Source organism: Dermacentor albipictus, unplaced genomic scaffold, assembly GCF_038994185.2.
Source record: "Dermacentor albipictus isolate Rhodes 1998 colony unplaced genomic scaffold, USDA_Dalb.pri_finalv2 scaffold_31, whole genome shotgun sequence".
Lineage (NCBI taxonomy): Eukaryota > Metazoa > Arthropoda > Arachnida > Ixodida > Ixodidae > Dermacentor > Dermacentor albipictus.
The window spans coordinates 2,950,132-2,975,655 of record NW_027225585.1 but is presented as its reverse complement, the minus strand read 5'-3'; the positions used below and the strand labels follow the sequence as shown (position 1 = coordinate 2,975,655).

At 47.1% G+C, this 25,524-nt stretch overlaps 2 long non-coding RNA genes across 2 annotated transcripts; both read left to right on the top strand.

Annotated features, from left to right (window-relative positions):
* Positions 1 to 1,229: 1,229 nt before the first annotated feature.
* On the top strand, positions 1,230 to 7,492 carry LOC135909924 (uncharacterized). Its single transcript, XR_010566847.2, has 3 exons — positions 1,230 to 1,561; positions 1,630 to 1,710; positions 4,108 to 7,492. It is a non-coding gene; the product is annotated as an uncharacterized lncRNA (long non-coding RNA).
* Positions 7,493 to 8,732: 1,240 nt separating this feature from the next.
* Positions 8,733 to 12,935, top strand: LOC139052739 (uncharacterized). Its single transcript, XR_011510039.1, has 4 exons — positions 8,733 to 8,816; positions 9,972 to 10,006; positions 10,955 to 11,029; positions 11,094 to 12,935. It is a non-coding gene; the product is annotated as an uncharacterized lncRNA (long non-coding RNA).
* The last annotated feature ends 12,589 nt before the right edge of the window (positions 12,936 to 25,524 follow it).

Sequence of the window (25,524 nt, the reverse complement as noted above, 5' to 3'; positions counted from 1 at the left end):
TGTTGCTCGTTAGTAGACCACCACGTGCGACGAAGTCGGGCACTACGCCTGTAGGTAGGCAGCTCAATGTACCCTAAGAGACCCGTGTATGTGAATGCTCACTGTTGCCATATAGTTCGTCGCCAATGTATAACGTATTGTATGAACCTCATGCGGTGACTGATTGCTGTTTAATTTTGCTGTTATGTCACTTGGTTATGGTCGCAGTGTTATGTTTTTAGAATATTGCGGCCTGGTCGGTTGCACTGGGAAGCAGTCTCTCGAAGTAAGCATTCGCTCCTGCAGCCTGCACAGCGACATAGACTCCAAATTTTCATGCACCGTGATTCGTGCTCCCCGTTCGCGCTTTCCTGCTGCAGCAATGGGCATATTGTGCCTCTGGCCTTTCTCGGCCGCGATTAGGCATGAACGGAGACCAGCATACGTGCTTACATAGTCCGATGCGTATGAAGTTGATAGCTACATGGGTGGAAAGGCCCGCAAAAGTAGCTGATGGAGGCGATGCCCACGAAAGCGACTTGTCCATAGCGAGACAATGTGAGACACCAAGTGTGAGCCACACATTAGCGGCCCCCGAATGAAAAGAAACGTGCAGGTTGGAAAGGAGTGAACGGCTAAAATCTGGGGTAGCCCATGTCGCTGTGTAGGCTGCGGCAGCAGATGCCTGCGTCTCCCGATTGCTTCGCAATGCAATTTGGGCATTTTTAACGGCGACTGTCGCTGCAAATAAGTGGCACACTCTGTCCAATATGTTTCCGCTGCTGGTTCTTGCTCGTTAACCTGACCACCACGTGCGACGACGACGGTGAGCCGTTTACGAGCTCGCGTCAATGATTCCAGCGTATCTCGACATGCAAATTTTATTTCTGCTATTGCACGAGGATGTACACTGCTTGTCTTCTGCCAATAAAGTCGCGCGTTCTGTTCACTCACTTGTGGCTTGTTTGTATGGGCGTCAGTAGAGGCTCTTGGCAATTAGAACGCACCAGCTAAGCGGCAGCGAAGGCATTGAGGCATGCCGCATAGCCTGCAGGGCAAGCACGGCACGTACCAGCGTACGCGACCGGCAAAAAACGGCCATATTGAATTTTGCGCTAAAAAAAAAAAGTTTGCACTTCCGCTTCCGGATTGAGCAACGTCATCTGGCGTTCCCGAAAGTTAGTTCCATGCGCTGCCGCTGCTTATTTTCGAACCACTGCCAAAGGTACAGTTTCCCTTCTCTAAAGTTGTTCTTTATTCTATGGTTCGCCGGCGACCAGTAGACATGGCAAGCGCCAGATCTAGGGCTCCAAAGTGCGGAAATGTTCCCGTTCACACGGATCCAAAGTAGAAGAAGTCATCTGGGCATCATTGCGTCGTGTTTGGATGCCAAAACAACCAGCGGAAAAGGAGCAGGTTGCTTAGCGCTGTTTGCGAAGAGCACAACACACGTAGGGAATCGTGCCGGTGCGGTGTTTTCAGCCTGCGCCGATTTCCATCCGCAACGAAGAATGCCAAGCTGCGCCACCGGTGGATAGCTGCAGTGAATAGGAAGAACTACCAACCCAGTGAAAATGCACGAGTGAGTATTCGATCTGTGTATATTTTGGTGCCATGTTCAACTTTGCACCCTACAAACGTAATACGCAGGTTTGCTCCGAGCACTTTCTGGGCAACAAGCCTACAGAGCAGAATCCCGCGCCGGTGCTTCGCTTTGGCTATAACAAAAAGGCAAGCCTTTTCGTGTTTTCATTCAAGCAGAGCTCCCGACGGTTAAGCGGAACAGTTGAGTTTGCGGTTAGCGATACTTGTAGCTGGTGCACGGAATGACCATTAAGCGTGAACGACAAGTTGTAGGCCTTGCTGATGAGCGTTATTGCTAATGAAAGTAAACCGAAGTCTGCTCGTCACGTAGCATGCGTCCACAAAAACGTAAACGACGACTACTCGTCGCCGAAGGTATTCTTGCAGCGCACCTACCTTTACGAGCTGGTGTTGCAGGTGCCATTCGTAACGAATTCATTTGAGCCTCCTGAGCTCTAAACTGCGTGCGGGCTGTTATGCGGGGCAAAGCGCAAAATATTTCCTTTCATATGGCGAGGAAAATAAGGTGCTTAATTATTCTTGTATTTTGTAACAAAATTTTGATCGTTCTCACAAGTTTTTTTTTACTGTTTTCTTTTCTAAGGGAGCGCCAACAATCCGATGGCCTCGCACAAGCGAAACAGGTCTGGTACCAGGTAGCTGCAGTTGTTGGGGCTAATTTCTTGGAATGCAGGTGCGGTTGTTGTCTTGTACCAAAGGGGTCCTGATGATGCAGCTTTAAGTAGGGATGGTAATTTTACGTGCCCTGTCATGGTTTGTGCAATTGTACAACACCTGCATCTGTCATGCTCGCCCTGTTATACGGGCTTTGACTGCACATGTAGTTGAACATTATAACTACTGTAGTACCTCATTTTCCAATGAGTGCAGGTTTAGCATCATATGCTGCTTGTTCGAGTGCTGTAGGCTTTTGTTCTGAATGTTGTACTCTTAAAGGGACCCTGAAACGATTTTGGCGATTTTCTACAAACGTACTGAATCGTTAGAGTAGGTCCTTCTGATCATTAATTGACACATCTAAGTGCTCTACGTAAAGCGTCTAATTTATTATAAGGTTTTAAAAATGCACATCGCTGTCGATCGCAGCGCAGTGCTCGGCAGAGTTTTAAGCCGCCCCTACCCATATGATGCAAATAACCCATATTACGTCACATGGGCGAGCTATCTGATTGGCTGACCAGGGCGCGTGGTCGATAATTTTTCCAACTTTATGGTAAACAAATCATCTTCGTAATAGTTGGAATGTTAGTTAATTTGTTTTTATAAAAAGAAAGTAGCATAAAGAGAATGCACAAGAACAATTTTTTAGTACACTTAAGCACTTCCGGCACACAGCAAGTGTCGTCTGCTTGCGTTACAACGTACTCCATTTTGACGAGAGCTCCGCGGTCAGAGTTGGTGTCAGTCTTTTCGCGAGCACTATGATTCGACTTTGTTGCCTTGTGGGCTGCAAACGTAGCGACTGGCAATATGTCAAGCTGCGACATCGTGTCCCTCTGCAAGGCAGCGTACGGGCGAACTGGCTGCTGCGCAGGATTTGCGCGTTTGTGGCCGTCACTTAACACCGGAAGATTACTAACGCAATAGCGTTTCGCGAGTCCCGCATTAAGGCAAACGTAAGCGCAAGGGGACAGGATCTGGCCGCTTGACTGTGCCGTAACGGGATGAGCCGAAATGAGCAGAAGGGCAAATGTGAATGGTCTGCACGGTGCAGCCACCTGGTGGCATAGAGCTCAACCATACACAGTAGCAGCAACGAAGCCTTTCCTTCTTTGCTGCTGGTGCGTACTTTTCGCAGGAGTGTAATCATCAACACGTTGTTTTTATAAATGTTTAAAATGTTTTACACTTCATTAGAGCAATATTAGCGCTTTGTTTGACTGGTTAAGCGCTGCGCCAACAAGTGTCTGGACCATGCAGACCGATCAGGCCGCTCACGTACGTCTACGCCAAAGTTCCGTCATCAGCTTGAGTTTATGCCTCCAGTCATTTGCCGAAATGACCAGCTTGCCTGTGGTTAACGGAATACCAGACACGTTCGGCGCTACGACAGAATGCTCGCAACGCACGCTGCTTCGATAGCTCTCGCTTGGGGTTGACAGCCAAGCAGCTAGCGGAGAGGTTTCGCGCGGGCTGGGGCGGGCTCCAAAACACCCGGAAGTCGACGATGTGACGTCGCATCATGACGCAGGACCAGTGAAGGCGGAGCTTAGCCCCGCTCGCTCGGCGGACGAGTTGAGAAGGAAAAGCATGGCTGGGGAGGAGGGTAACTTATAATCGCTTGTAGCTCCATTAATACGTAACGCTTCACTTAAATTGTGGTGCGAATGTTCTACTTAAGCTGTACCCTACGCGTCTACAAAATTTGTCCGAACCGTTTCAGGGGCCCTTTAAGTGGTTGCACGATACAATTGGCCTGGTGTATTTTCTATTTCATTTTGAGAGGACTTTATATCTTCGCAAAAGTGATGGCATGGGAAAGAACTACAGCCCTTCTTACTATAACATCTGTTTTGTTTTCAGTGTGCAGGTGGTGAAGGGCAGGCGTCTGCTAACCAGGCAGTCAAACGACCTCGCCAGTTGGTTGCCAAGCGCGGCCAACCCAGTAGAGACCATTACAAACAAGACCAAACTGAAAGTGCAGATGACAGTGTTCTGCGTGCTTTAATAATATATGGCACCAACACAGTGCTGTAAATTCCTTCACAGGTTACGTGCCAAAAAGCTCACAGGTGTTCTAGCATATAGCGCGTGGTTTGTACAAACGTAATAGCGTACCTACCCGATGTATTCGCTTCTGCAGTCTGCACAGCACTCAGTGTGTCCATTGTGGACTTGCACGAGGTCTTGAAGTTTGATTGAATCCAGACAGCGAAAATGACAGGTTAGAAAAAACGTGAAACACGCCTTCCGCCCAGCTAAAAAGCCCAAGTTTCGCTTTCGCGCCGGGTCGCATCTCCCGGCGTGGCAGCCCAGGCCTGCTACTTCGCGGCGCTTGGGATAGATGGCGCGACCGGCGCTCATCAATATGGCGGCGCCCTTTGAATTCACGGTGTTCTGGTGTATAGCAGCCGACACACACAACCACGGTAACCGCAGTCCACATGGTAAAGGCAAAAAAGTGGGAGGGGAACGTATTATTTTATTAATAATAAATATCCCTTTCTAAGGCATTTTTGGCATTATTTGAGCGGTACTATAAATACGCGAACTTAGTTCTTTGCAGGTTTCTAATATTGGAAACCAAATTTTCCTTAACGCTCTCATTATGCTGAGTTTCGACCATTGGTGCCTATAGTTCTACCTTTCGTTACAAAATTAAATAAACTTGAAATAATCATGGTTCACTCGAGCGGCCCGTTTTAACTGAGGCGCGCACTTCAATGAGGCGCGCACCAACCAGTACACGATTAGGACAAGCGCCTGTAGCTCAAGACACTCATAAAGTCACGCCAGACAGAACTGCATACGGCACCCCATAATAGTCCCTTAAAATGTTAAAGCGGCACTGGCAAACTGCAAACAACCGCCTACTGCGGAAGCTTTCTGTTTGGTGCAATTATGAGTTTCACAAGTGTTGCACTGAGCGCGAATTAGCTAAAGCGCGGCGATAAAATGACCAAAATTTAGTACATAGTACGTTAGGCCAGCTGCAGTGATAAAGTCGCCTAGCCTTTAAAATGATTTTCCGATGCGCGTATTGCGCCCCAAGAAGCCGCGGAGCGAGAAAGCACTTCACAGCGGAACCAAATAACCGCAGCGGACCTTAGCCAGCGTACGGGAGGCATCTCGGAGCCGACACCAGCGCCGCCGCATCGTCCTGAAAAAATGCTGCCTCTCCAGGGGCCGAATCTTATAACGGTTCGGTTGGGGAACCGTTCCTTTGGCCTCACCTGATTGGCCAAAATTTTGATTACGTCACAGGTCGTCAGAGGCAGCGGGGCGGTATACGCATCTGTCAATCATCTTCAAAGCGAACCGGTCGTAGGAACCGGCGAAGGGGTAGTCCGCTTTGGGTTCCGTTGCTGTGGCTTGGCTGTTGGCTTGCGACCCTGGCCGCGCGCGCTGGTCGCGCGTCCCCGGAGACACGCGGGCGTCGCGCGCGCGTGCGTTGGTTGCTTCGGAGGCTATTACTTGCCTTCGTCGTCTGCTTGGCGTTCCTCTTTCGGTGTCGACCACGGCTGGAAGCGCGATACGCGTTCGAAGAAGTGACGGATAATGAGTTGCACCGCCCTTGCTGGCTTTCTAAGTAAACCTTTTGCAGGCTACGCTATCAAATGTAGGGGACTCAGGTGCAAGCGTACGAGTGGCCATTCCACGCAGAGGAAGGAATATTGCGCGCTGCGGTTCATCGCCACTGGCCTGCAGCTCCCAGAGGTCGGTCGGACGTGAAGCATTCATCGGAATGACCTAGATCTCTGCTGCCGACACCGTCCACAAAGTTGCTCTCGCAATTACTGTGTTGGCCGGTTGAAGGGCTGGCTCAGCTTTCCCGTGACCTCAGCTTCAAAGCCAATGCCAAGGAGATATTTGCATGGTGAGATCGAATTCTCAGTGCTATCGCCAGCGTGAATAGCTTGTAGATCGCCGTTCAGCAGTCAGAAGGGTTCAGCCTAGGCTGGTTCAGCACTTCCATCGTTCGGCTGATAAAACTATACAGTCAGGACGGGAAGATATTGTGGAGATCTCTTATTTGGCTGCCTTTTTTTCTCTGGTTCGGGAGTGCCGCACTTTGTTACTCAATTTTACGGCACAGCGAGCACCGTCAGCACCACACTATTCGATTTGACTTCGCGCAGGCAATGCAGGGCCCGTGTATCGTAATGTTCGATTTCAAGTTCCATTGCTTTTATCACGCGACGCGCCGTGGGGCTTATCGCAGGGACAGCGGCAGCGCGGCGGCGAGCGAGTCATGTCCGAGCCGATGACGAAGGGCGAAAAAAGATGGAAAATTGATATAGTCGGCTAGTAAAGGTGTCCCTAAGAACCAGTTCACCGTTTTGTCGCGCTCGCTACTTGAGAAGTGCCGGCAGTGCGTTCCTGTTGCGTGCATCCTGCGAGCTCCTGGTAGCAGACGACATAGCGCTGCGCTATGCCAACTCATTTACGCTTGCCATACCGCCTGTCGGCTGAGAATAAAAAAGAATGACATTAATAAATTACTTCTGCATTGCGTAAACGCCCGGCACCACACGTTTATACTTCAGAACTTGGCGTATAATATTAAATTTATATTTTACGTTTATTTAGCAAGCCGAAACATTCTGCAATTCCTCAATTAGCTCGTCATATAATGACGTACACTTCAGAGGTGGCACCCTCTCATCTATTGGTCGCGTCCTCCCCTTCTTCCACCGCCGGCTTGGGAGTGGCACATCTAGTGACGTAAGCGGCGAAGCGAACGGTTCGTATTCCGAACCGGTATAAGATTCGGCCCCAGCGCTCCGATGCCGACACCCATAGAGTTTCTCAAAATACCCTAGAGGGAAATGTGGCGCTAGTGTCTACGGCGGTTCTCATGAGCGTCGCCTCAACCTACATGGGAATGACGGGAAGTACAGGCTTCGGATCGACTTCGGTCTTTAGACTAGTGGCGTTTGCTTCTGGCGCAGTAAACAATGCTATACTCAAATATTATCGCGTAAAATTGAATTCAATTTCCGCAGTATGTTATACAATGCACAACACGCTACATAAACTTTGCATGACTTTGAGATGGAAGCATGGTTTACTATCGTTTGTCAGCAGGACACACCAGGGTATGCATACTTGTGTGATTCTGTTCCCAATTTAACGCCAAAGAATAGTTATTTATTCATTTTTGCAACAGCAAAACAACCGTGCATGTACTTATATAAAAATACTCATCAAGTACTTCTGGAAATAAAAATGTTGTATTGTGACAAAGCGTTGCGCCCTTGAGAGGAATGCTACAAGTGTCGTCTGCTACGACGCCTGCTCGCTGCAAACGCAAGACTTTTCTCGCAGACGACAGGCACTTGCGAACTCTCTCGCTCTTGCGAAAGGTTGCGTCGGCTGTCACAATTGCTGAACGTCTTCAAGTACTTTTAAGCACATCTGCTGCAGTGCTAGCTAGGACGCTAGTGGCCTCCTACGAGTATGCTCCATCATATTTTATATTGGCGTACCGCTTCCGAAGCGTTACAGCATGGCTTTGCGGGTACCCATTGTGCGACACTAGACTACAGCTAGGAAACAGCTATCTTTCCTACCACAAGTAAGTTTGTGTTCTCTAAGTCCTAAAACACGCATTTCAATGAGCACATAAACGAGCACATAATGAAGCCCTCAATAAAATTTGATTGTCAAGCCACTACAAGTACAATTGTATATGTCTTGTATCAGTAGTGCCTTCTTTGTTCTATTCTGAAGTTTCATAAAGCACGTAACGCTACAGTGCCAACCTAACACACTTAACAAACAAAGGTCTAAACGCTCAAAACATGTTCTTTCAACGTTTACGATGCCGCCGCTTTCTCGTCACGGCTTCGACGCCACACCGCGACACAAGCATCGTCCCAGTCGCTGGCCCAGCGCGCTATCGCCACTCCGAGCAACATAACAAACGCAGAGAGCTTTGCGTTGCACTGTCCAGCTGCAGGTTATAGCAATTGCGCTTGGAGCGAAACCGAAACTTTTAAAAAAATACTTGTACACTAGTTCGCCAGTCAACAGAATGCCAATCCGAAGCCTGTACTTCCCATCATTCCCATGTAGGTTGAACGATCGCAGCGCCAGATTTGCCTCTAGGTATACTAATATGAAACTCTATGCCGACACCTCAATGACCTCCCCATAGAGTTAGTAGAACAACTCTAGAGGAAAAGCTGGGCCGGAAAAGTGGGAACCTCTAGGGCGCCGCCCTGTTGCTACTGGTCAATGTGGCCAGCGCAATTACTATTGAAAGAGCTGAGAACAAGTACAGGTCACCTTATGCTTTGTCACCTAAAAACGCATACCTGATGGCTTTATGAAGGTGGTACGTTAATATTAAGTTTACAGAAAGCGATCGCTAAGTCCGTGACTTATGTAAATCACGATGTACGCATTCATGCAATAAAGGATGACGCGAATTTCGGTTTCGAATCTGTTTTTTGGATGCGTAGTAGTTTCGTTTGACATGCGATCGCGCGTCGACATCGGACGCTATGACACACTCGTGCCTTATGTGCCACCGAAGCCCCGAAGTGGTCTGGCATATACCTTCACATGTAAGTAAACGAATTTATCTCTTTGTTGAGAATATCACGCGAGTAGGCAGCTCTTGTGGTACATCACAATCGTTTGAGAAGCGTCACAGTAGAGCATTTTTCTGCATGCGGAGCGGTGTTTTTATTTGCAGGTTTCCCTTCAGTAGGAAATTGCTGGACAGGCGGACCAGCGCACCGGAATTGTACTGACGAAGCCACAGGCAACTCAAAGAATCTGTTTAATTGTTGCACTTTGAACAATCATGCTTCTACAAAGGCCACAGCAGAAAAACAGCCTGATGACCGAGTATTTCTGTGCCACGAAGTAATCAAGAGGCGAGTGCCTAATGCGGACGAAATAGAGTGCATCGAGACTTAGAACGACAGAAAGCTGAGCTAGTTCGTAAGGATTCATTATGCAAAACAGAGGTGAGGCGTGCAGACAGGACACAAGAGTAGAGAAGTGGGCGGCGCGCGTGTTGTTTGCTTGTAAATACTCTACTCTTGTTTCCTGTCTGCACGCCTCACCTCCGTTTTGCATAACGAGTGCATCAAGCCACATATTAATAGCTTAGGCGTTTTATTAACTGTGCAATATTTTCAACACTTCCTTGCATGCCATTTCATGTGGCATATCTTTTCTGGTCACAAATTTGTGCAGCGAATCTATTTGCATGATCGACTTCGGGCCTGTGGGACCGTTCACTTGCACTTGATGCTGAGTCTTTTACATGTACCCATAAACTGCAGATATGCACATCAGATCCCTGCGAGCACTTTCAAAATTCAATTATTTTCGACAACAGGCACATATGCAATACTGACATAATCCGGAATACCACTAAGCAGCTGGGACACATTTTTGTTGACCATACTCGCAGGTAAAATAAGTACATCATGTGGACAGCTCCAGCTCATTTTCCTTAAGTCAGTGTGTACAAGGGTTATGCAAAAATAATTTTTTTCTCGCGCACCGATTATTTTGCTTTATAAGCAAGAGAACCCACCACGTTAGTGTAACGTATCTTGTGCATCACACTAATATGTGCTTTCATTTACCAAGTGAGATGAGTTACTTTTATGGCTCATTCAGTCATATCACACTGCAAGCTGCATTCATCAATCTTCAATGGGATTTTGCAAATGTTTAATGAAACATGTTTCCCTTTTATGCAGATATGCAATGGCAAGCCCTTCCGTGTGTTCCAAAGGTAAAATTTAAGCTCTAAATTAAAGAATGCATTTCTAGTCATAAACAAGCAAAAATAGTGAATGCAGAGTATTAGAAGCCCAAGGTACAGAAATTATGAGAAGTGTCGAATGATTTTAAGGAAAGAGTCGTATTTATAATGCAAGACCCTTTAGTGGAGGTCAAGCAAGTCAATATAGGTAGAATACTCTGCAAAATTATGCGAGTGAGGGGATGTCAAACAATGGGTCAGGAAATGCATTGTTTTTCTGCAAAACAAAAGCTGATTGCCATTACATAAGTCACTTTAGCATCATGATAAATTCAGAAATAAACCAAAAAACAAGACACGCAAAAATAAACAAAACATTTAATGATATTTCAGCAGAACTTTTTGTTGGGCTAGTTGGTGCATATTACTGAAGTACTATAGCGCCAAACAGACGACACAAAAAGAAGAGACACGGACATAAGCGCTCGTCCGTGTCTCTTCTTGTGTCGTCTGTTTGGCGCTATAGTACTTCAGCCATTTAATGATGCTCTCTCCACACTGGGATAAATAAAAACAAACACATCACATCTAATGTGGACATATCAGATGCCTTGTGAAACATAAAGGAACAATTCAGTTTCGAGCTATGGCACTTGCCGCATAGATGTGGGGGGGCCTTGCACCAATAGTGATAGTTACCACTGCATTTAGAAATTGAAAGCATTCGTGCAGACAAGGATGATTCTTTATATTTTTGGCTACCACTTCAAATGCCTCCACCAAGTGTTACAATGCTGCACGCAGCCATACTAAGGATCTCGCAACAACACCTGCAGGTAAAAAGCAGAAGCAGTCAAAGTGCTGGTGTGTTCTGGACACTATGTTTGAAAACTTTTAGGCAAGAAGAGTGCAAGAAGCAGACATAACTGCATTTATTTCCATAATTCCCCATTTAAATGGCCTTTTCTTTTTGCTTAGACAATGCCTACGCCTAGCCACAGCAGCTCCCTCATACAGACTCCGCAAACCAAGAGGCCGTGGAGGCAAATGCAGGTAAGAGGCAATAAGCAATAGCACTGGTATCGACATTCATCTAATTTCTTTTTATTTCGTTTAGGCAGCCAGCACACCTCGAACAGCCACCTTGACTGCGGGTGTGTCACCCTAGTCGCCAAGGAAACATTTGAGGGAAAGTGACAGGCAATGTGAACAGCCACTCCTCCATGTAAACAATACTCTTTCTCTCGGATGACTCCTACGCCTCACCACGCCAGCACACTTGTGCACAAAGATGCCGCAGAGGCACGTGCAGGTCAGAGGCAAGAAGCAGTGGCACTGGTGTCGACATTTACCCAATTTCTTTTTCTTACACTGAGGCAGCCAGCACACCTCGAACAGCCACCTCGACTGCGGGTGTGTTAGTTGATCCCTGTTGTACATATGCTCATAATAAACTTCAGTAAACTTCAACTTCATAATAAACTTGAAGGCAAATGGTACATTGATGCATTGTATTTTTGAACATTTATTGTACACATACAATGTATGTTATACTTTGCAGTGCTACAGAGCGTATTTTGAAGCTTCCCCCTATATTTTGCACCTTTAATTACGTATGTGTTGTGTGGCCCTCAATGCAGTTCATGTTGTAGCAGCTGCTTTGTCTGTGTATCGCACATTGGCTTAAGCTCGTGATATCCACATACTTCTCTCACATATACAAAATAAAGTTCTATGTAGTCCTCAGTGTTACAACAAAAAATGAAAGTAAACAATCCGATCGTGGAATTATGTTTATTACAGTGATTCCTACGACAGTTACTGACAAGTTGACAACTTGAACTGGTCAATCGGTCCATAGCCTCCTCTATTTTTCAAAAATAAAGGAGGCTATGATCCGTCATGGCAAGGAATTGTATGTATACATAAAAAAAGGGGGGTATGTGTGTGTTTGTAGTGGGGGTATAGGATTAGGGCGGTACGAAAAAATGTACCAACACCGTCCTCTAGACCCATTCCGTTGAGGTACCGTAACAAAACGTATTATGCATAAAGTTCATACAACCAACTCTGATATTACTACAGACGCCAGGCGACGCGAGCTACATTTGTCATGATGCATTCGCGACTGCACCGGATGCCCTCCACATTATTCTCGTTAATCGCGCTCACTGCGCCGAGGCAAAAGAAAGACCATGGGCGCAGGTGCCTTTAAAGTATCTCGACCTTGCGAGGCACGGCTGCGCGTGCCAGGGGAGCTGTCCGTGCGAACACTCCCTGGCACACACCTGCCTCGGCGGCCCCAACCTACGTACCGTTCTGCTTCGAGCTTTGATCCCCCCACTGTCCCTCGGGTGCCCTGGAGTTCCTGCGCCGCCTGCTCTACTACCATCTCAGGTGCTCTCCTGAGACTTCCGTTTGTCGGTTACATGTGCCCTACAGCTGGATCATTACTTATAATAATAAAAAACCCGATCTATCGTCACGACGATAGATCGCGAAAGCGGCTTTTGCAACATACCGCGCCCGTGCGAAGATAATTACGGAACGCCAACGAGGAATCTGACCACAGCTTCGAGCTCGTAACGTCGTCGAGTGACACTCCTGCAACAGGCGTGACCGCTGAAAACCGCATACCGCCAGAAGCTTGAACAGGATCATCCCTCGGTTGCATAACTGCCAGCTCTACGGCCAACATGGACCACACCCACACCATCCCGCAACATAGAATAAAGAACCGACTTATGAAGCCCAAACACACGGCTGCACGCACACATCACAACACTTCAAGCGAGACGCCATGCTGCTACGCTGCTACTGTTGCCGGATTAAAACTGACTACTGTCACCAAGTCTAGCAAGCGTCTCAGGAGCTGGCAACCTCGGCGCGTAGCAACATGGCGGCGCTCTTGAGGTTCCCGATTTTAATGCATGGGCCCTATGGGTAGCTTGTCCTCTAGAGTCAGTATAGTAACTCTATGGACCTCCCCTTCTAGCCACCATAGCGGGGTGGCACACTCTCAAGTTCAACAAATGGCCACAGAGGGCGAAAAAATCGACCGCGCGCCGCTGCTAACAAAGCCGACCTAGTAGCATCACCTCGGGATGCGTTCGTTAGTTCCAACATTTCCCGGTAGAGGCGTCGTAATAAGCGTAATTTTAAAGCTTCAAGCATGAGCAGAAAATATAATGACATTTTGGGAGAGCTTCAGAATGGCTTTAGAATAGGTAGGCGTTTGGATGATAACTTGTTTGTTCTTACTCAGTGTATTGAAATATCAAAAGCAGAAAGCAGACCGTTGTATGTGGCCTTTTTGGACATTACAGGAGCGTACGACAACGTAGACCGCAGCATTTTGTGGGATATTCTGGAAGGGGAAGGCTTAGGTAACGATTGCATCCAGCTTTTGAGAGAGATTTACCTAGAAAATACTGTTTGCGTTGAATGGGAAGGGATGAGGAGCGCGGAGAAAGTTCATATCAACAAGGGACTGAGGCAGGGGTGCCCTTTATCCCCGCTGCTGTTTATGATGTACATGGTGAGGATGGAGAGGGCGCTAGAAGGAAGTAATATCGGGTTTAATCTCTCATACAAACAGGCAGGTACAGTAATAGAGCAGCAACTCCCAGGTTTATTTTATGCGGACGACATTGTGTTGCTCGCAAACAAGCAAAGTGATTTGCAACGTCTGGCTAATATCTGTGGACAGGAAGGCAACAATTTAGGTTTGAAATTTAGTGTTAGAAAATCAGGTGTTATTGTATTCAATGAAAACAGTGAACAGACAGTGGAGATACAGGGCCAAGAAATACCTCGGGTAACAGAATATAAATACCTTGGTATATGGATAAACGAAGGCAACGGATATATGGAAACACAGGAAAAAACCATAACAGTCAAGGGGAAGAGAAATGCAGCCATAATGAAGCACAGAGCGCTACGGGGATACAATAGGTACGATCGAGGTCCTCCGAGGTATGTGGAAAGGGGTAATGGTTCCAGGACTTACTTTTGCAAATGCGGTTGTTTGCTTTAAATCAGGGGTACAATCAGGACTCGACGGGAACCAAAGGTCAGTGGGTCGCCTCGCATTGGGCGCTCACGGGAAGACTACAAATGAAGCTGTGCAAGGGGATATGGGCTGGACTAGTTTTGAAGTGAGGGAAGCTCGCAGTAAAATTGAGTATGAAGAACGGCTGAGGAATATGGAGGAAAGTAAATGGGCTGGGAGAGTGTTCAGGTATCTGTACAGGCAAAACATTGATTCACAGTGGAGGAAAAGAACTAGGAAGCTTACCAGCAAGTATGCGGCCTGTGGGGTGGGCAACACAACAACAAAGATAGGTCAAGCGGAAAGTCAGAGAGGCTGAATTAATCTCATGGGTGGCGGCAATGGAAAAGAAACCTGCCATGAGTAACTACTTAAGGGGAAAAAACGAAATTAGGAAAGAAACCATTTATGATAACTCAAAGGGAAGCTCATTACTTTTCGAAGCGAGATCGGGATGCCTTAGAACACGCACGTATAAAGCGAGATATAAGAAGGAAGAAGAAGCATGTGCTTGCTGCGGTAAAGCTAGGGAAACGACGGAGCATATTTTATTAGAATGTGAAGACATCTATCCAGCGGTCGATTTAGGCACCACTGGCCTCCTTGAAGCCCTTGGGTTCAGCGGGAGCAGTGGTAAAGCAAACAGGTCCGCAATAGACATCAGTAAGAGGCGATTGGAGGATTGGTGGAAGAAAAGTAGGGAAACGACAAAGGACGGAGACGTACAAAAGCACAGTTCGCAATAGGGTATCAGAAAATTTGGACGTGGTAGTTCATAGTATGTTTTTTTTTTCCTCATTGGTTAACCTAGGTAGGATATTAGGCAGCATAGTAGCAAGAGCTTGGTGGCGCAAGCCACCGCCCCGTTCCAAAGGGGACGCTCATAACATCCATCCATCCATCCATTTTATCTTACAAACTTTCTCTTACAATTACCGAAGCATTTTCTTTTACGTAAAAACAGGGCAAAATTATCATTGCTAATTAGATGTTGTACTCTTTGTTAGTAAGTTTATTGTTTCTTCGCCATTATAAACGCAAATAGCGTTCAGCATCATCGATCTTTCACGTGACCTCTGGCCTGGATTTAAAATTTTTACCGGTATTTCCGAGTGCACGGCGGCACGGATTCATTCGTTCGTACACTCAAGACTGGTTGCTTCTTCGTTTCTAAAACTAGTTTCTTGCGCTTCGATGTAACTTGGGGTGAAGTTACGTGTTTGCAAGCGGACATGTAAGCCCGGCAGTTGGGTTTCAGTCGTGAGGCATTCGGAACAGGTCTGCATCGAAACGGGAGCTGAATTTTGCTGCGGCTGACAACGGCGATAACGGTGAGTCGTTTAACACCGCTGCTTCAATCGTTATATAATATCCGTCTCATTACCTTCCAGGCGGGCACAAGTTAACGAACTAGATCCAGCATTACATATGGGCAGTGAGGATCTCAGTTGCTGTTTCCGAAATAAACCTTTACTTGCGAGGCTGTCGTTTGGTTTACACACACAACCAGGAAAGAAAGAGCGATATCGGAACGCGGGTCTCATTTTTCATGTTATTGTAGCCGTGGTTGTAGGTGACTGAGTAGCCTTATCAATATACATATTAAACTTTTTTTTTCGAGTCGGCCGGCAACGTCTTTCGTCCACAAAACCGAATAATCCTTTGGTAAAATGAAGTGAAAGTACAGAATTTAATGTATTGAACAGTTGCAAGCATGATAATTCACCCATATTTCGTACTTGTTGGTTCCAAATGTTCTTGCTGTTCAGATTGGTTTACCGTAGGGCATTTATTTTTGCAGTAGTGAAGCGGTGCATCACGTTCGTGCAGAAAAATAATGCATCAATTCTAATAGCTTCATGACTTTCTTGCATTTGCTTGTGGAACTAGCAGTGTGATCACTTCTAGTGTATAAATGAACCCACAAATGTTCTCATTTGTGATCTTAATAGTACTTGCGCTGTTGACATGCATTGTAGTTAGGCAGACATCAATTTTATGGACAATAGCAATATTTATTTAACATGCTGCTTAAGCACCCTAGAACAGACAGTGTACATTTGCATGTGTTCTGTAGTCGCAAATCAATACAACATATATGTCACACCTTTTTGCATTTCATATTGCAAAACTTTGCTTTTTCAATTTCTGATTCAGTCAAAATTTCTGTTCCAGACATGCAGTAGTAATGAGGACGGCACCAGTATAAAGCAACACACTCCACGCACTAAACAGAAGCTGCTGCCTGCTACAACAAGGTCATTGTGTGGACATTGGCTACCACTACAAGGTAAACAACACATGGTTCAGAAATAAATATGTTTGATCTATGCTGTATTGGCTTGCTGTTTGCAGCAGATATGAATGTTTGTGCATATTTATGGTTCAGTATAATTGGTTCGAACATATAAAACACCCATAAATTTGGCTAATCTGTGCTGTATCTCATGTGTCACCGTTTTGCCCCAACAGAGTCTATGCCAAGCACATCTTGGTCATCACAGGAGCTCCTATCTGCACCAACAGGAAGGGGCTGGAGCCGAATTTGCAAGGCTTTTACACCAAGAACAAAGAAGCACATGCACAAGAATATGGATGAGATATCAAGTCTGCAAAGGACTGTGTTAAGACTGCAAAGAGCTTCAGCCACCATTCCACCAGCACGGACATTTGGCTGAGTCATCCAGGTAACTCAAAAAGGACTTTCTAGAAATTCTTCGTCTTCAGATGCACCTGCAACATCTTACCAAGCACGGACGACGCTGGCCAAAAGATTGAGTTCCATCAGTTTGCCCTTAATCAGCTTCCTAGCCATGTTAATTCCGTTTGTGCCAAGTGTAATTTTTCTTCTATAAATGTAAGCTTTCTCACTGCCCATTTTTGTTAGAGGTCATTCATCCTCATCCAAATATAAAGGTCAACCGATTCCTCGCTGATACTTAATACCAGTCACTCTGTAGCAGCCTAACATATCTGTAGCAGTATCTTCTAGTGTATGTTGTCATGCGCAATTACTCTCATGAAATAGCTGATGCAGCATTGGCATGCGTCTTGCATTAACCTATGCACATGTGCTATGCACCATTTTACTTTTCTTGATGTTTTTAGCCTTCAATGCTTGCAGAGCAGAGTGGCTTCTCTCTTGAATGCAAGCTTTCTCATTTTCCATATTCCTAGTCTCGTTGATGATTGCTCCTCTTCCTTGATAGCCTGGGTCTTTGTGCAAGCTACAGTGAAGTGATTGATTGCAGAATCTGGTTTTGCTGCCACCCTTGGTTGTGGTAACTGTGTTACGTTTCTCAGATGTGGGGGCCTGGTCAGTTGCATTGGTAAGCAGTCCCTCGAGGTGAGCATTTGCTCCTGCAGTCCGCAAAGCGACATAGACTCCCAGTATACACACACCGTAACTGGTGCGCCCCGTTCGTTCTGGCCTGCTGCAGCCATGGGCAAATTGTGCTTGTGGCCTACCTCGGCCATGATTTGCTCAAACCGGAGACCAGCATATGTGCTTACATGGTTCGAAGTGTATGAAGTTGATAGCCGTATGGGTGGAAAGGCCCGCAAGAATGGCTGCCGAAGGTGATGCCCACAAAAGCGACTTGTCCACATTGCGACAAAGTGGGACACAAAGTGTGAGCCACACGTAGCGGCCCCCGAAAGAAAATAAATGTGCAGGTCGGAAAGGAGTTAACGCTAAAATGCCGGGTAGTCCATGTCGCTGTGTTGGTTGCGGCAGCAGATGCCTGCGTCACCTGATTGCTTCGCAATGGAAGTTGCTCATCTTCAACGGCAACTGTTGGTTCAAACAGGTGCAAGGCTCCAGTGGCGTAGCCAGAAATTTCGTTCGGGGGGGGCTCGCTTTGCAGCTCGGCCTGCTCCTTATAAAATTAGTCGAGGGATCTCTCTCTCTCTCTCTCTCTCTCTCTCTATATATATATATATATATATATATATATATATATAAATCTGTCACTCAACAACCTTGTTTACATTTTTGTACACATGGAACGACCAGGAGAAAATCTCAATGACACTTTCCTTTGTTAGAATGTATTGCGCAGGAGCGGCTGTCACCGGTTGTGCATTGCGAGTAATTGCTCCGAAATTATAGTCGCAACAGAGAGCACAAATAAAAAGCAGGAGTTCTGCAACATATACGAGGGCGAGTCAAATGAAAGTGAGCCAATGCGAATATATGACAAACGGGGTACCTTATTTAAATGTAGTCACCATGAGTATTTAGACACTTGTCCTACTAACGAGTCGCTTAATTCCCGTATCATAAAACTCCTTGGGTTGCCGCCTCGAAAATCTGTAAATGACTACACGTCATCTTCCGACACGAATCTGGTTCCCTTGAGCAGTTTCTTCAAATTTTACCAAATGTGGAAGACGCAAGGCAACAGGTCTGGGCTGCACGAGGGATGTTGCAGCGTTTCCCACTTGAACTTTGCCAGTTTTGTATTAACCACATCAGCGACGTGGGACCGGGAAATGTCGTGAAGCAAGATGTCCCCAATGCTGAATTTTCCACGTTATTTGCTCTTAATTGCGACACGCAGCCGATCCGATCTTTCACAATATCTGAAACGATTTAGAGTCTCTCCAGGTTTAGAAAATTCGATCAATAGTGACCCCTAACGATCTAAAAAGAAGTCAACGCTTTTCTGGCATAAATGACGGCCTTTGTTTTCCTTGGGAGTGGTGAATTCAAATGTTTCCACTGTAAGCTTTGCCGTAGTGTTTCAGGCTAGTAGTAGCGACACCATGAGTCATCCCCGGTCACAATTGCAGACAAAAAGTCGTCACCCTCATCTGGGGTTCTTTGACGTGCACTTAAATCTAAGTACACGGGTGTTTTCGCATTTCGCCTCCATCGATATGCAGCCGCCGTGACCGGAATTCTATTCGCCCGACCTCGTGCTCAGCAGCCGAACACCATGGCCACTGAGCAACCGCGGCCTTTTCAAGTGTGTTGGGGGTGATTGCACGGTGGCTTTGGCCCGGCCATGGATCGTCTTTGTAACTTTCATGTGCTTCTTTGAACAGTTTGCTACAACGCCTCACAGTGGCCAATGACGCGCAATGTTCAACGCATACGGCAGCCATACGGCGACTAATTTCTTTTTGGGAAACATCTTCATTTGTCAAAAACCTCACGACACCAAGCTGTTCAACTTTTGGAGTGTCCATTATGCCACGCAACCATGTTCAATCCCGTGTATGAGCGCATTAAAGAACATTTAACATCACCTCTGCATGTCACTTGTAAATGATATGCATATGTGCTACGCACATGTCTCGAAAATAATGAACTGAACCATTATTGCGCGGGGCGGCTTGTCTCACTTTCATTTGACTCGCTTTCGTACATTAGAAATGCGAAGATACAATGGAATATACAAATGTGAAGATAAAGCTTGATACAGGGCAGAAAATTGTCTCTGGAAACAATGTTTGCACAAAACCTCGCAACAAGATATTTAAATATACGCATAAGTCACCAATAAATCTACGTACCTAAGAAAAAGTCACTATATATAATGCGTCAAACAAGGCAAATAAACAGGTTCCGCAACCACAGATTCACAGATCACAGCACCCCCGCCCCTCCCTCCACTCCCAAAATGTATCGCGTGCGACGGAAGGCGGCGCGCTTCCTCCCCGCTTTTCTCCCTTGCGCACACAAGACTCAGCCACCATCGTCGGCTCACCCCCTCCCCTTCCCCCCTGCACGTTTTCACTCGCACATAGAGCATGCGGCGCGCGGTCACGATGGTATCGCCCTTGGCCGTTATTTATACGGAACATGAGGGCAACGACAGAAATGCGCCTGGATTCTTCATAGAGCTGCTATCGCAATAATAAAATAGTATCCGGCAACTGAAGCGTCCGGTCGCCCATTACTTTCCGCAAAAGAAGTAACAAAATCGAACTTTCACCATGCGAAAATTCGCTGCGCCGCAACAATGTCTTGTTTTTCTTCTTTTTTTTTGTGGGCGGGGGGCGGCGAAATAGAATAACGCAAATGAAAGCATGTTGGCTACAATCGAATGCCTACTTTGGGCACCTAGTGTGGCTACCGAAGGAATATCGAAGAAAACGTGTGACGCTTGGTCCACAGAAAACCATACGCGTACTGCTCGGTATCCTACACCGGTGAGACAAAATTTCCCGGAGAGGTTGCGCTCAAGCGAACGCGTTGCAATACATCGAGTCCCCGCAGCGCTGGCGGCGAGTGACTATGCATTGTTTCTTTTTCTCGTCTGCTAGCCAGAAAGCCTCCAAAACTCTGCCAGGCGAAAATGCAGTCGGCCAGAGAAAAACAAACGCGCATCCAAGAGTGGCCCGCGGTTATTGATGCAGCACGAGAAAAACGCATGCGCTCTGGCTGGATCGGCAGCCCGCGGGTTGCGAGAAAAAAAAAAGAAAAAGAAATGAGAAAGAGGCTCAATATATCCTCGCGAATAAAAGTCTAGGCAGAAAAATGAATAAGAACTTAGTTACAATGGTGGCTTTAGTGTCTTGACATGGATGCTTTGGCACAGGTGAAAAAAAATGTTTATATTCTTTTCTGTGACCTGACGGCACAAATGAACAACCACAACGCTTTGTCTCATCAGGCCTCGCTGCGTGCTTTGTCAACTTGTCTGATAGTATGTTGATTTGGCTTGTCTCGTTGTATGGCCCGATGTACGACTTTAGAAAAGTCGATGCACCTTTGGCGTCAAATGTTTACAACCGCATTAAACCCAAGAAGTTCCGGAATTGAAAATCTAAAGCACGACTTTGAAAATGTCAATGGACCTTTCGCATCAAAATGTTATGAGAACTTTATACCCACAACGTTTCAGAATTGAAATCCAAGCTCTCCGTAGATTTCGCGGCCTCCGCGAGATGCCGAGACGAGCCCGCTCGCCTTCAAAACGCCCTTGAAATTTTGTGCCCGGTGGGGCTCGATCCTTGCGTTACGATATGTGACTCCCGATGCATGGGCGTTGCCCCGAAATCCAGCCCTATTTAGCAATGTTCGCGCTAAAATGTCTTTTCGAGCGTGTATTAAGGACATTCTAGACAAAATCGAGCATGATTTCTGGCGCCGGGAGTTGTTTTGGTCGGCGGCACATGACAGCACGAAAAAATTTCGGGGGGGGGCTGAAGCCCCATAAGCCCCCCCCCTGGCTACGCCCCTGCAAGGCTCTGTCCAATCTGTTTGTACCGCAGGTTGTCGCTCGTTACCAGACCACCACATGTGACAAAGGCAAGCATTATGCCTGTAAGATGGTTCGTAGCCAATGTATAATGTATTGTCTGAACCTCATGCGGTGACTGATTGCCGTTTAATTTTGCTGTTATGTCACTTGGTTACGGTCGCAGTTTTATGTTTTTCGAATATTGCGTACTGGTCGGTTGCACTGGGAAGCAGCCTCTCGTAGTAAGCATTTGATCCTCCAGTCTGCACAGCGACATAGACTCCCAATTTACGCACACCGTGATTCGTGCTCCCCGTTCACCCTTTCCTGCTGCAGCCATGGGCAAATTGTGCCTCTGGCCTTTCTCGGCCGCGATTAGGCATGAACGGAGACCAGCATAACTGCTTACATGGTCGGACGTGAATGAAGTTGGGTGGAAAGGCCCGCAAAAGTGGCTGATGAAGGTGATGCCCACGAAAGCGACTTGTCCATATTGAGACAATGTGGGACACCAAGTGTGAGCCACACATTAGCGGCCTCCAAAAGAAAAGAAACATGCAGGATGGAAAGGAGTCAATGCTAAAATGATGGGTAGTCCATGTCGCTGTGTAGGCTGCGGCAGCAGATGCGTGTGTCACCCGACTGCTTTGCACTGCAAGTTGCTCATCTTTAACAGCGACTGTCACCGCAAACAGGTGGGACACTCTGTCCAATCTGTTTCTGCTGCTGGTTGTTGCTCATTAGTAGACCACTACGTGCGACGAAGTCGGGCACTACGCCTGTAGGTAGGCAGCTCAATGTACCCTAAGAGACCCGTGTATGTGAATGCTCACTGTTGCCATATGGTTCGTCGCCAATGTATAATGTAGTGTCTGAACCTCATGCGGTTACTGATTGCTGTTTAATTTTGCTGTTATGTCACTTGGTTATGGTCGCAGTGTTATGTTTTTCGAATAATGCGGCCTGGTCGGTTGCACTGGGAAGCAGCCTCTCGAAGTAAGAATTTGATCCTGCAGTCTGCACAGCGACATAGACTCCCAATTTACGCACACCGTGATTCGTGCTCCCCATTCACCCTTTCCTGCTGTGCAGCCATGGGCAAATTGTGCCTCTGGCCTTTCTCGGCCGCGATTAGGCATGAACGGAGACCAGCATAAGTGCTTACATGGTCGGACGTGTATGAAGTTGGGTGGAAAAGCCCGTAAAAGTGGCTGATAAAGGTGATGCCCACGAAAGCGACTTGTCCATATTGAGACAATGTGGGACACCAAGTGTGAGCCACACATTAGCGGCCTCCAAAAGAAAGAAACATGCAGGCTGGAAAGGAGTCAATGCTAAAATGATGGGTAGTCCATGTCACTGTGTAGGCTGCGGCAGCAGATGCCTGCGTCACCCGATTGCTTCGCACTGCAAGTTGCACATCTTTAACAGCGACTGTCGCCGCAAACAGGTGGGACACTCTGTCCAATCTGTTTCTGCTGCTGGTTGTTGCTCGTTAGTAGACCACCACGTGCGACGAAGGCAGGCACTACGCCTGTAGGTAGGCAGCTCAATGTACCCTAAGAGACCCGTGTATGTGAATGTTCACTGTTGCCATATGGTTCATCGCCAATGTATAATGTATTGTCTGAACCTCATGCGGTGACTGATTGCTGTTTAATTTTGCTGTTATGTCACTTGGTTATGGTCGCAGTGTTATGTCTTTAGAATATTGCGGCCTGGTCGGTTGCACTGGGAAGCAGTCTCTCGAAGTAAGCATTCGCTCCTGCAGCCTGCACAGCGACATAGATTCCCAATTTTCATGCACCGTGATTCGTGCTCCCCGTTCGCGCTTTCCTGCTGCAGCAATGGGCATATTGTGCCTGTGGCCTTTCTCGGCCGCGATTAGGCATGAACGGAGACCAGCATACGTGCTTATATAGTCCGATGCGTATGAAGTTGATAGCTAGATGGGTGGAAAGGCCCGCAAAAGTAGCTGATGGAGGCGACGCCCGCGAAAGCGACTTGTCCATAGCGAGACAATGTGAGACACCAAGTGTGAGCCACACATTAGCGGCCCTCAAAAGAAAAGAAACGTGCAGGTTGGAAAGGAGTGAACGGCTAAAATCTGGGGTAGCCCATGTCGCTGTGTAGGCTGCGGCAGCAGATGCCTGCGTCTCCCGATTGCTTCGCAATGCAATTTGGGCATTTTTAACGGCGACTGTCGCTGCAAATAAGTGGCACACTCTGTCCAATATGTTTCCGCTGCTGGTTCTTGCTCGTTAACCTGACCACCACGTGCGACGACGACGGTGAGCCGTTTATGAGCTCGCGTCAATGATTCCAGCGTATCTCGACATGCAAATTTTATTTCTGCTATTGCACGAGAATGTACAGGCGCTCCCAGAATAATTCGGAACGCAACACACGCGGCCGCTCGCCGGCGGAGCGCGCCCGTGGAAAAAGTAGTACCATGGTTTGCGCGTGCGCGGTCTCCCTAGCGAGCAAGGTTGGCTCCCTGGTGCATCTAGTTTGTGGTGCGTGTCTGCAAAACGGTAGCCCTAGGTGCCCCTTAACGTTTTGTCAAGGGAGGCTGGGCCAGTGGTGTCTGTGACAAGCTGTGTCTGCGCATGCACTCGCGTTGGAGCATAAGCACTCGTGTGTGCATGTTCGGGTGCTAGGGCGCCTTTTTTTTTCATTTTTCGTGCGGGCCATATTTATCATTTGCTCAAAATATTTACGGTAGGTGACCGTGACTAGCGCTGGCAAAGGGCGGTGTTTTTGTCTGATGCAACCGTGATGATATCGGCGGCTCGATTGATAAAGAGATACGAACACATTGAAACAATGACAGTTACGCGAAGTTCGCCCTATTCATATCGAGGCAACATGCCGAAAAAAGTGCCGATGAATGTGCGGAGAAATATAATTAAGTTCAGTTCACAAGGTATACCTCAACGTGAGATATGCCGCCTCACAGGAAAGTCTATAAGTGCGGTCAACCGAATGATCCAAGCATACAGGGATGAAGATGGCCGACTCAAAGATGCAGCATGATCGGGACGACACCGATGCACGTCGGAAGAGTCCGACTTCTCATTGTTGCTGCAGCCGTTGCAAATCCTTTTCAGAGCGCCCACCAGATCAAGACAGCCCTCAATGTGCAAGTCAGTGAGGAAACAATTAGACGGCGCGTACGAGCGGCTGGTCTTCGTGGATTTGTCGCGGCACAATAGCCACACCTTACGGAGCGCCAAAAACGCCGGCGCCTTGAGTTTGGCAGGGCATATGAGCGCTGGACGACTGAAGAATGGAAGGAAGTCATATTCTCAGATGAATCGACATTTTCATCTCGATGGGGTCAAGAGCGCCGCGTATGGAGACCATATATCTGCAGGTATTTTCATTTTCTTTCTGATCTTTTAAGCACAAATTCTTCGGACACGCAAAAGGTATTTCATCTGAAAAGATCATTATCTATTCCCTTCTTTTCGTGTAGATACGAGCCTGGGTATGTTTACGAAATCTACAGCAGCGGCCGCTGTACTATCAACGTTTGGGGAGCAATTAGCAAAGAGGGCCTCGGTCCGCTAATCCGACTGTCCGCATCGTTCACAGCTAAAGCTTACTGCGAAATTCTGGACTCCCACCTATTGCCATACGTTCTGGGAGGGCCATTTAAATATGGCTGCTACTTGTTCCAACAAGACCTGGGCTCGGTGCACACCGCCAGAGCTGTGGAAAAACTTCATCAAGGACGTGGTGTTCGCGTTCTTGACTGGCCTCCGAAAGGTGCAGACTTCAATGTTATGTAGAACGTGTTGGGCATGATGAAGGAAAGCTTATGCAAGCTGAAACTGGGAGGCGCCAGTGCCGACGAGCTCTGGCTCGCCATAGCGCGCGAGTGGAAGCGCCTTGGTGAGAGGAGGGACTTCGTAGATGCGCTCTATACGCGTCAATTCCACGCCGCGTACAAGCTGCGCTTCACGTGGACGGCGCATTCGTGAGATATTGATAGCGGAACATGCCAACAGCTTTAGACGAAATAGTTACGTTTCGATTCTTTTGTTTACTGTGGAAAAAATTAACCCAGTGTTCTGCCTGTCATTTAGATTTACTATCAGGGTGCGCACAGGTCCTTGTAAACCTTGAAAACCCTTGAATTTGAATATTTGGTTTTCAAGGCCCTTGAATATCCTGGACTTTTTGCTGCTCCTTGAAAATCCTTGAATTCCTAGCGTAGTACATGCAAATGACTATTAATAAAAAACGCAGTTAAAATATTTGTATTTTCAGTACCGTGTTTCAATATGTGCGTTTCAGGC